We start from the raw sequence: 12333 nt of genomic DNA, 5'->3' as shown, positions 1-12333 counted from the left end.
TTTTAAAGCACATTCAGACCCAAACAAACTCACGCATAGCTCTTATTAAGCCTCCACGGTGCTATAATGCTCACATTTTAGCAACCCAAAGGCCATTCAGAGCAAATCAAACTCGTGTTTATTTCTAATGAGGCCTTTTCAGTGCCAAAAACTCAACATTTTTGCAACCATACGCCCCATTTGGAGCAAAACAAACATGTCGGCAGCTGTATTTAAGCCTAAGTCAGTGCCAAAAAGACTATGTAGCCAATATAGAGCCATACAAAGCCATGAGCAATTCTAATTAAGCCAATATCACATGTTTGCATGCAAGAAGACCATTTAGAACCAAACTAACTCATGCCTAGCTCCAACCATGCCTAATTTGCCCAAAACAAACCAACTTGGCAACCATAAACCTATCCTATACAAACCCAACGAAGCGTGTGTATTTCTAATAAAGTATGTTCATTGCCCCAAAACTCCTATTTGTGCAACGATAAACCCTCTTCAGAGCTAAAACACAAATGTTCAGCTTTTATACAGTCTAATCAAGGCAACAGTTTACAGTTTGGCAACCATAAAGCTAAGTCAGAGCCCAACAAATCCATAATTTTATGCAGCTCCAACTAAGTCTACTTAGCGCCCATTTGACCATATCTTGGTGACCATCGAGCATATTCAAAACCAGAAAAGCTCATGTGCAGCTGAAAATAAGCATTCTTAGTACCAAATAAACCACATGTTGGCAACCAGTCAGAGCGAAACAAACCCATCAGCATTTCATTAAGCTTACTTAGCTCCAGACAGACAATCATTATGCCCAGCCAGATGAAAAGAAACCCATGTGCTTCTAACATTACGCCTTCTCAGTGCCAAATTCTACACATTTTTGCAGCCATAAAGCCAATTCAGAGCCCAACTAATCCATGTGCAGCTGAAAATTAACATTCTAAGTACCAAATAAACCACATGTTGGAACCATTCAGAGCGAAACAAATCCACCCGCATTTCATTAAGCCTACTCAGCGCCAGACTGACCACATTTCGACAATGATTTTGCCCAGCCAGTTGAATATAAACCCGTGTGTTTCTTACATTAGGCCTTCTCAGAGCCAAATTCTACCCATTTTGGCAACCATAAAGCCCATTCAGAGCCAACCAAACCCATGTGCAGCCTAGTACTCGATACCAGGTGGTGGCAATATTGGATTTGGTTGGCATGTTTGATATTTGGTGAGTGGGTCCTTACCATTACCACAGTACTTAGTCTACTAAACTTGTTAAAGTGACACTCTTATTCAACATCAATACATCGATAATTATAGCATACATACATTTTGACTGATAAACCTTTAACTTCTTACTAAATAATGCATTTATGGAAACTATTAATGACTGATAACATGATTGTCACCGTGTATTTAATAGCTGAAAACGCAAAAATATTAAATGATTGGTGAATGCTAAAAGATATACCTTGTTTTAGGCAGATTTCTTTCAAATTAAACTCGGCCGCTTTCATAAGAAACATTGTTTTCGATATCTATTCACCCATTTTGGTATTTTAAAACAACTGAATTGATTGTGTTAAATCTGACTTGGGAGTAAGAGTGCATCTTTAACAATGAAAGAAATGTTGTAAAGAAATATTCTGTTTATGATTATGTCATCACATATTGAATATAAATGAATTTGCATTAGCAATACTACAACTACAAACTTTTAGAGAAAATGTCATTTTTGTACTATGACCATTATGTGTCATTGACTTGACCTTGAGGTATAGGAATGCAACATATTCATTTAAGAAACATTAAAACACATGAGCAAGTTACATTGCGGCCATCTCCAATAATGTTTAGCATTATGACCCGACTATATATTATATATATAGATTAATATGAATTCATTGTACAACGATTGTGAAGAAATTAATTTATATTATTATGCCTGTTACTTTCGAATTCGTCTAGATATTTTCAACAATATATAATGTTATTCATGCAAGAACTAGTTGAACAAGATATTATTTAGATTTTAAGGTCAAATGGTTATATTTGCCAGAAAAAGTCGGGCAGCCTACATGATGACAAAACATTATCTACATTTGTAAAGGTGTCGTACCAAGGTGTTTTATTTGACAAAAGAGTTCAATAGTATGCCCTTACTTTTAAAATGTTGATGTAGCGGTACTGTGACGGTGTTCGAAAAAAAAACACCGTACTCGTGCTAGGGAGAAGGGATTTTTTTCAATGGACTTCACGTTAAATTATTTGGCCAGTGATATCATTCAGTTCGACAAAGAATAATACTGAATATTGGATTGAAAATGGTCCAATGTTGAAAACACTTGTGTTGTATTCAAATATTTTAAATCACGAGTGTATTGTTTATTGAAATTAATTATATGACTTTAGCTAGAACATTGAGGAACACTACACAATTTCCGATATTCGTGAAAAAAAAACACTACAAGTGCGAAGTGGTCGCATGTGTTGTGAAGTACTAATCTTAAGTGTTTTAATTCATACATGATAGAACATATTCACATCTCATATTTTATAAATATACTATCTAATCAATCATAAAACAATATTCAAATCGACGGCCACATCAATAAAAAAAATTTACGGCTCGTGTGTTATCATTTTGAAAATTTGGAAAATATGATGGAGGTGTCTGGTAAACGGCTGAGCTCTGAATTCGACCAAGCATCCGACGAAGTTTGTCATCCGTGCCAGCCATGTCAATATTCAGGAACACAGACGAATTCGAAGGGTTTTTGCAAAGAATGCGAGGAATACATTTGTGGACAATGTATTAAGTACCACCAAAGTCTGAAGGCAACAAGAGGTCATACTATTTTGGCAGAAGAGGAAGATTTTAAACCTCTAGGACAATTCCAAAGCAAAACTTGGAGCGTAAATTGTGAAGTACATGGAGACGAGAAAGTAAAGTTTTTTTGCCCAAATCATTCAAGGCTTGGATGCAACGTTTGCATGGTTTTAGAGCATAAAAGCTGTGACGTAGCCTATATTCCTAACGTTGCTCAGGATTTTCGGGCAAGCGACACTTTCCGCAAATTTTCAACTCAAATATCGGATTTCGAAACTGGTGTTGAAACGCTAAGACACACACTGAACAAAAATGGAGAGAACGTAGAAACTTTTGGTTTGCAGGAAATAGAAAAGCTGAAAAGGTTCCGAGATGAAATCAATGCTCTTCTTGATGAAAAGGAAATCGCTTTGCTAGACAAAATAAAGATTTTGAAGAAAAAAAATGAAAGCTCAAAGCAAGGTTTGCAATTCATTTGGTCGGAATTTCAAACACTAAAGAAGGTGTTTGATGTTAAAGAAAAGGATAGCAGCAAGTTTTCATATCTTACCATTTAGCGCACGAAAATCTAATGGAGATGCAAAATGACCTGCACAGAATTTCATCAGAAAGTGAACAGCTTCAAGAATATCAATTTGACAAGGATGCTGAATTGTTACAAATGTTAAAATCACCGACAGCATTTGGAAATATATCATTGGATGAAGATGGAACCTTGAAAATTTTCAACATGGTAATATTCTTTTTTTGGTGCTATGCGTTTATCATATATATATAATTGCTGCTCTTCTATCTGTTTTATATAGGTCGCTATGCTAATTTATTTATGTACTGTTTTTATTTTATGGTTTCAGATTTGTCGTTAGTCACACGCAACAAAGCAAAAAACAAAAGAATATGTTTTAAGGCTCAATGTGACGTATGTGACAAGTTCATCGTTGAGCCATGCTACAATTGCTACATCACTTGTTTTAATTATGATTTGTGACAGGATTGCTTTGATGACAACATGCATGCTGAACATGGCATGAAGCAATTGAAGTATCCAAGCGTCGCCTACAATGGTCGTTCACTTAATTGTAAGTATATATTTAGGATTTGTCACGAGAGGACATAGATAATACACAATTTTATTCAGGAAATAAGTTGGAAAGCGAACTTTTGGCAAGCTTATTTACATTTTTCCTGGACGAGTGTTTTAAAATCGTTTTAAATCTGTATATAAAAAAATTGCGTACTAAGATGATACCCTGTAAGAATCACAACAAAACACTACACTTTTAACCAACTTAACTTTCCTTTAGGTTGTGACGTCATATCAGGTAAGATGACGTCATAATATATTCTGTTGTATGTTATTGACGTCATTTTCTGGAAACCACATTACCACTGATCGGCTTTAAAAAGAATCAAGAACTCAAGACGTAATATCACGTTTTCCTCTTAAGATTTAGATGGAAAATGTACTCATGTATTCAAATATGTTTTTAATACCAATAGAAAAAGAGAAACAAAAGTAAGGCTTGCTATAATGCTGCCAATTTAGTACTTATGCTAATTACTCTGAACTGTGGAGTGATATATTTTCTGAGCATTAGCAATAGAGCAATGTTATATTATACGTGCGTAACACAGAACAATATGTAATGGCGATAATAAACCGGAAACAGGGTAATGCATGAGATAAAAGTTTATAATAATTTAATGAATAATAAATACATATAGTGGTTCACCAAGCATTATTTATGACTTTTAAAAATAGAAATAGCTTACATTATTAATGTTGGCTATATTTGATTGGCTGCTACGGCATAATTGACAGTATACAGGCGCGTAGCTGTACGCAAATACGCTGTGGCGTAATGACATTTTGACAGGTCGAAGATTTTGTTATACCTAAAACCCTAAATCTGAAATTAAAACCGAAGGGGGTCGGGGGTGAAAGGGTTAATATGCTGTCCTTCATCAATCTGCGTAATCCCAAATTGGCCCTAGCTACGCGCCTGAACTATACCTTTAAATTGCTTAAATGATCTTTAAATGTACCCATTGTTTTGTTTCGATTAGTTAGACAATGAGTCTAGTAAATTATGTTATCTATTTAAGCTCCACAACAATGGCTATATATGTTTGTCTTCTTGATTGCAGTAAACTTTGTCCATCGTGGGATTGGCTGTGACGGCTGTGAAGTGATACCCATCATTAGAAGTCGTTATAAATGCAAGACGTGTTTTGATTACGATTTGTGTGACAGCTGTATGAGTTCCAAAATTCATCCCAACCATAAGTTCGAAAAGATCACAGGATTCGTAAGCAATGTTAATTCTTAATAACTTTTGAATAGACTGATGTCATGTTATTTAAGGATTTAAATGAAGCCCGTTTAAGAAAACATTCGAAATATCAAAGAGTAGATTGGACCATCTTAGTACCAAATTATTAAGTAATACATCTGTTTATTTTTAAGTTGTCTAATAATACAAGTGAACCATTCTAGACTTAGCAAATTTACTTGTTAAAATAGGAAAAAAGAGCCGTGTTGACAATTACTATCCGTGTACCGTCAAGTCTATTTCTATTTCTACCCCTGTCACATTGTCACGACACTTTACTAGCCACTGGTCAAGAGATGCTGATTGCAATTGCTTCCCGTCTACAAGTTTAAAATGGCCAAGCGTTATCTGTAAACGATTTTTTCTGATGTTAGTTTGGTCAAAGCGTTGAAAATGATGCTCCTTTAGCCTCTGTTTGTACGAATTTCCCTTGATTTCCTCGAAAGCAGTGCGATTTTGCTATGGGACATATTCATCATCTATACGAAAATGATAAAGTTTTTTTTAACAAAAGTGCGTGATTGTACGAATGAATTCATTGGAGGCTTCTCGAATGTACGTACGGGGTTGGATGCTATTGCGAAAGTAAGACTTCTTAATTGGTTTTGCATCGATATATTTCGAGTTCGAAAATTCATTCGTGGACTGTTCGCATTATTTCGTGTGGTCATACGGAGTACAAGAGGGGGCACAGGTAAATCAATGAAGCGCATTATTAATAAGTAATATATTTTGCCTCTTATTGTTAATAATTGTTCGAAGAAAGTTTATCGACAATGAACGTTTGTATAGAAATAACCAATACTTGTCATGTCGTATACACCATTGGTTAAATGACGTCGTGCTAAGTCGGTCAGCGCGAAAAACTGATTATTATATACAACGACCCAATCAAAACCCCATGCGTATCGTGCAAAAATGAATATAAACGTTTAATAGTTCTCTATGTAATGGACAAGGGGAATATCGATACTTGCTTGTTTTTACAAAAACAATATCAAAATAAATCAAGTGTGCCGCAAACCGAACCGAACGGTAACGTGTTTTGCTTTCCACTCATTTAAGGGAAATAACTCGACAACTTATTTTTAAAAAAATCTACAAAAATGCACAAGTGAGTCGCGTAACAGAAAAACGATGCTGAAAATATTACTTTGATAAAAATTCCCACGGGCACTTTCCGACAATATGCGTGAGTTCACTAAAATACTCAAAGTATAATATATCGTCGACTTCCCGATAACATGACGCGAGATATGAGCACTCAGCAACTCGCAGCAAAGTCTGGGCAGTTTGACATGGGTATTATAAGAATTTTATTTTATATTGAATAAGAATTTTCCTTTTTCTTTTTCTTATAACAGGAGGACATCAAACAAATGTCAACAGGATCAGCTAAAAATTGCTAAACGTATTTTGTAAAGGCAAACAGCAATGACGAGCCAAAAAGAGCAACATATCATTGCTGTTCACTAATTACTACTGTTAACAATGTTGCACTTGGCATTGTAGTTCATAGTGTTGAACTTATTATTGATATAAACAGTGTTGCACTTATCATTGATCTTAACTGTGTTGCACTTATCATTGCTGTAAACATAGTTGCACTTATCATTTCTGTAAATAGTGTTGCACCTATCATTTATGTAAACAGTGTTGCACTTGTTATTGCTATAAACAGCGTTGCACTTATCATTTCTGTAAACAGAATTGCAATTATCATTGCTGTAATAAGAGTTGCACTTATCATTGCTTAAAACAGAGTTGCACTGATCATTGCTGTTAACAGTGTTGCACTTATCATTGATGATAACAAGGATTTATTTATCAATGATGCAAACAGAGCTGCTCTTATCATTGTTGTTAACAGAGTTGCACTTATCATTGCTAAAAACAGTTGCACTTATTATTGTTGTAAACAGTATTGCACTTATCATTTATGTAAACAGAGAGCTTTGCAATTATTATGGCTTTAACCAGTGTTGCACTTATCAATTCTGTAAACAGAATTGCACTTATCATTTATGTAAACAGAGTTGCACTTATCATTGCTTTAACCAGTGTTGCACTTACCATTTATGTAAACAGAATTGCACTTATCATTGCTGTAAACTGTTGATAGATGATAACCTTGGAAAGACAACTCTCACAGTTGCACCATGTTGATTACTTGCAGTAATCAAGATTTGTGGATAATATAAATTTTATTATACGATGATTATTTCAGTAATATCAGTAAACCCAATATATCTACTTTCACTTCGAATCACCTTCTTGCAATTTTGACCTTGACCGCGCACTCGGCTATGACTTAAATACACGAAGCGTTTTCATTAGACGGCTACCATAGACTTTCCTTGTTTTAATGACGTAACTGGAAAAACATTCAAATGTTATCCAAAGTGAAAGTAGAAATACTGCAACAAAAAACGTTCGATTTGGATAAATACGCGTCTTACTCAACGAGTTTTTAACGGTAGGAATGATATTTCAAGCTTCTCTTTGTAATGCATACGAAAAGTTTGCATGTCAGTCTGTTTTTAAAGTGTTTTAGGGGGGAAAAATCCGTTGTTTTTCAACCTCCCGGTTCTTTCCTAATGGCGAATTTCAGCTTCTGGTCGGTGCATTTTGTTTGAATAATATGCCGTAAAGGTCAATCTTACTAGCATAAAAGTTATATTTTTCTTGTAGATGGGAATCTTACCTTATCAGAACAGTAACAATTATTAGATTATCTCAATTATTTTAGGATCTATGCTCTATTGATTAGGTCCGTTTGGAATTGATGATTTTTTGCACATGTTTACCTTATATTTATTTATATATTTTACTAATTTTCTTTCATGAAAAATTGTGTTATATATATATATATATATATATATATATATATATATATATACATATATATATAAATATATTAAAAATAAGAAAATATGAATTAAGTATGTATTACTGTATCCAGGCAATGTGACGAGCACCTGTGGTTCACACACTGTCACAATCACTGATTCCACATCAAATCCTATTTTTTCTGGTGGATTTTACATTTATGATGTTTCGATTCACTGAGGTAATGTCCTTGTGCACATCCATCAAAATGACCAAAATCCATGCTATAATCAACCAGCTATAAAGCGATTTAGCACTATTGAAAACGACTGTGACGTTGACTTATGTTCTTTTTAAACCGCCAAATGACATGTACACACTCGTGTGATTACTAATGACGTCACGCAGTTATGACATTGGTCTTTTTATTGATTTGCTTCATTTAAATGAATTGAAATATGTATTTTTGTTGTTTTTAAGTAAATCCTTCAAATATCGGTTGATAATTGAAACATGATTTATGTGTTTTATTGTTAATAAAAAGTTTGTATGTCGGGCTATTTTCTCGGCAGGGCCTCGTTTTTATCGTTTTTAAATGAACTCGTTTAATAAATTCGATACAAAATAATTACTCATTTGAGATCCTCTATTTATACGATGATTGTAGTCTGGTTCCCTGCTTACTGGTATTTATACTAATTTGGTCAAGTAGCAAAAATTATTCAATCGTAACAGGAAGCTCGGATGTTCTCCCTTTGCAGTGAGTAAAAATATTATATTTTTATACATGAACAACAACCATTATCTAGAATAAAGTCGTTTTATTCAGCGGCAGTCTAAGAATAGTAATATGCGTCGGGACCCGGGATCCATGTCCGGACCCATATAGTGAACTATGCATTGCGGGATTAGTCTTAGAACAGTGCTCAGTCGTGACCTAGGTATTGGTGACTATCAATTTCGATCCCGGGGTCAGGACCATAACATGTATGCATGGAACATCGCCACCTGGACTTCGGGAAATGTGTTGAAAGAAGAAAAAAAATCATCCATACTGTGACACATTCTAGAAATATTTTAAAGCACATAGAACACAATAATGGTACGATTATTAAAACAAACATTTCTCCTTCGCTCGCCTGTCAAGACTCGTGCGTCTTGCAGGCAAAGCTTGAAGCAAAAGTTGTAAGTGCGTCCAGTTATAGACTATCAGAGTACAAAAATGCCCACCATTTGCACAGCATATCTTGAATAGATAATTATATGCAATTCGATTGCCTGATACCCATTATGACACTGTAAAAGTTTTAACAACCACATCATTGGCTTGTGCGCGTGCACTGTTCGTGTAAGCTGTAACGGTGACGTCAACGCGAGTGTGACTTCCAATACTACTGACTGACATATAGCATTACTTTTTCTTTGTTGAATATTTAACCTGTATACTGTTCATACTGACGATTTAATGAAGTGTTGAAACAATTGCCCCAATTGCATCCATAAAGCACCGGAAGACATACAACAAAACCCCTTTACTTACTGCAATTATACTAAAACATACTTTGCACCAACATCCCTGAAAACTAAATGGTAAATATGAGCACTTTAAGAACAAATAATAACTCGACAAACACAATTAACTTTTTTTTAAGGAAGTTGATCCACGGTTAATTCTAAGAGGGCTTATCTATTATACAGTGAAAGGGGCCCAACTGCCCTTCTTCGAACGCACATGCGCATAGGACCTATACCCCAGTTGACTAAATCCGGCTTGCCACTGCGAGAAAAGTTCAAGAACTAACACTCAGTTGGAGAACTTTTAAAGAACTTCAGTCTTTCTTCCGAACTATGGTTCAAGAAATACATAAATTGTTCTTGAAATTGACCGAAAAAAACTATTATTTGTCAAGATTAATCATATTTCTTAAGATAAGAATACAACGGTCTGAGTCCTCAAATGGCTCTATAAAGGATGGAGAAGATATACAGTCGTCTATATGTCATTCTTCAAAATTGCAAAGCAAGCTAGCTTCAAAAGTGCTTTATGACCCACCTCCTTCAAGCTTTTAGTGGTAGTTACCCCTGGCAAAAAAATGGCATTTAAGTCGTACTCGAAATGCATCTGGGTCAGGCCATACTTCCGCCATATTAGCAGGCTGACTATATACCCACTTGTATATCCGCTAGCTTGTAATTCGAACCTTAGTCATTGAATTCAATTTGCGCTCGAAACAAAATCTAATGTACTATTAATGGTCTATCATATTAATAAGTGACAAAATAGCCCATATTACCAAACATGTCCAACATGTGTTTGATTCTTAAACTTTTAGTCAATAACACTGTACAACATCCTCCAACACTCGTATTTGTAATCGATACAAACACATTTATAACAAACATAAATTTTTAGTAATAAACCTTTAACTTTTTACTAAATAATGCATTTATGCAAAATATAAATAACTGATAACAAGATTGTAACTGTGTGTTTAATAGCTGAGGATGCAAAAATAATGACTGGTGAATGCAGGTGAAGGTTTACAGTTATCAACTATCATAACATGAAGCAGGAATATCGTGTTTTTGTTCTTTTCTTTCAAACTCAACACGGTTTCCATTATGAGATTTTTATTCATTATGTTTGGTTAGTTAAAAAAAAACACAACATGAATTGTGATATAAATCATTTAGGAGTAAAAGTGCATCTTTAACTATTGACATGTTGCAGGAGATGCACTGCCACGACCAGTTGTCTAGAATGTATTTCTGCCACCTGACTGATCGTCTATTTTTCATGTGGAATCTTTTTCTGCATTTTCTATTTTCACAAGTAACTAAACTTAATAATCGACGAATTCTGGCATTTCAATTGAACAGAATAGTTTTATTTTGAAAGTCTTATGGATACCAGAAAACGCTGCCGATCGCGACTTTGAATTTTTTTTAGGAAACAGATATGTTTTTTGTTTTTTTCTAGACGGCTGACTTGATGTTCCCTCATTTCAATTACAACGAACTAGACATTTGTATTTACATAGCCATTCATAAAACAAAATTCAACAGAGACACCATAGTCATGTACATTTGGTTGTTGTTCGGAACTCGCGGAACTTCATTTGCTGAGATTTGTTACTTTTATAAATTTGTGTTAGTTGTATTTCATATTTCTTAAACAGTTGGAGATTCATTGCAAAGTTCCAGTAGACAAATCAAATATATTCGGCTAAAGTTGTTAACGTAGCACGAAGCATGGGGACGTATACAGTAATAGTTTACACCTATAACACATTGCATAAATAGTTTACACCTATAACAAATTGCATAAATTAAAACATAATGTTTATATATTGTATATCAATTTTGTTACATGTAAAAGCAAATGAGATTGTCAAATTAGTATAACATACATCGGCAACACAATCCGCAATCGTAACAACTCGGCCATCTCCGGCAAGCTTCGAGATAGACCTCGTAAATAGTAGTAAGGATATACGAAAGTGCGATGCGGCTGCCGGCGATTAACACCGTTTTCAATCCGCGTAAAGAAGGCCCATTGTAACAACAAGGAAATGGATTGTGTTAAATTAAATGTGCTTGTTTAAGAGAAAATATTTATTGTAACCTCAAAGAATGTTCGTTTTATGAATATTTAGATGTTTCCTTATAGTTGAAGCACTCTGTTTCCTCTAGAAAAATCGTGAGCACAGAGAAAATGTACTTGCCAGTCACTGAAATGATCATACGGTTCATGGCATGCATGAATCATTACATCGGATTAAATGCACGCATGGACTAAATGTCAACATTTTCTCAACAGTTATAGGAATACCCTATGCAATGTAAGTTTTAAGTCATACTTTGCCGTGTTATTTCTCACACCATGCCTTGCCATTAAAACAACATTACTATTCTGTAAAATCATTGATTGCATTGTCCAGAGTTTTGAGGGTTGTGGTAGGATGGTTGTGAGCTTGGCACCCAGTCAGCTTTACCAGCTGAAATCTATGCATGCCTTTACTTCAGCAATATTGGGTTTGGGCTGCAGATTTTTTTGTGTAAACAGTTCTGTGGGGTTGGGGTGGGGCGTTGACTATCCACGCAGTAAGCTCAATTGTTAGAGTACCAGTACAACGTTCATGTGGATATGCACCAGACAATTGTAACCACGCCCCCCCCCCCAGGTCTGGGGAATAGTGGGGACTTTGACTTTCAGTACAGCCAACCCCGGCTAAAATCCCCACCCTGCGCGGACGATCCAAATGCCAAATGCCCCCCACACCCCAGGGACTCTAGATAAGGTCCATTCCCCTCTATATTTTAAGCGAAGATAAAACCACCTCATTCACCCAGC

General features: G+C 35.2%; 1 long non-coding RNA gene across 1 annotated transcript; it reads left to right on the top strand.

Annotated features, from left to right (window-relative positions):
- The first annotated feature begins 2578 nt into the window (after positions 1–2578).
- Positions 2579–7941, top strand: LOC128236414 (uncharacterized). Its single transcript, XR_008261347.1, has 4 exons — positions 2579–3550; positions 3672–3896; positions 4966–5126; positions 6515–7941. It is a non-coding gene; the product is annotated as an uncharacterized LOC128236414 (long non-coding RNA).
- Positions 7942–12333: the final 4392 nt, after the last annotated feature.

This window comes from Mya arenaria, chromosome 1 (assembly GCF_026914265.1).
Source record: "Mya arenaria isolate MELC-2E11 chromosome 1, ASM2691426v1".
Taxonomy (NCBI): Eukaryota; Metazoa; Mollusca; class Bivalvia; order Myida; family Myidae; genus Mya; species Mya arenaria.
This window is presented reverse-complemented; position numbering and strand designations above follow the sequence as displayed.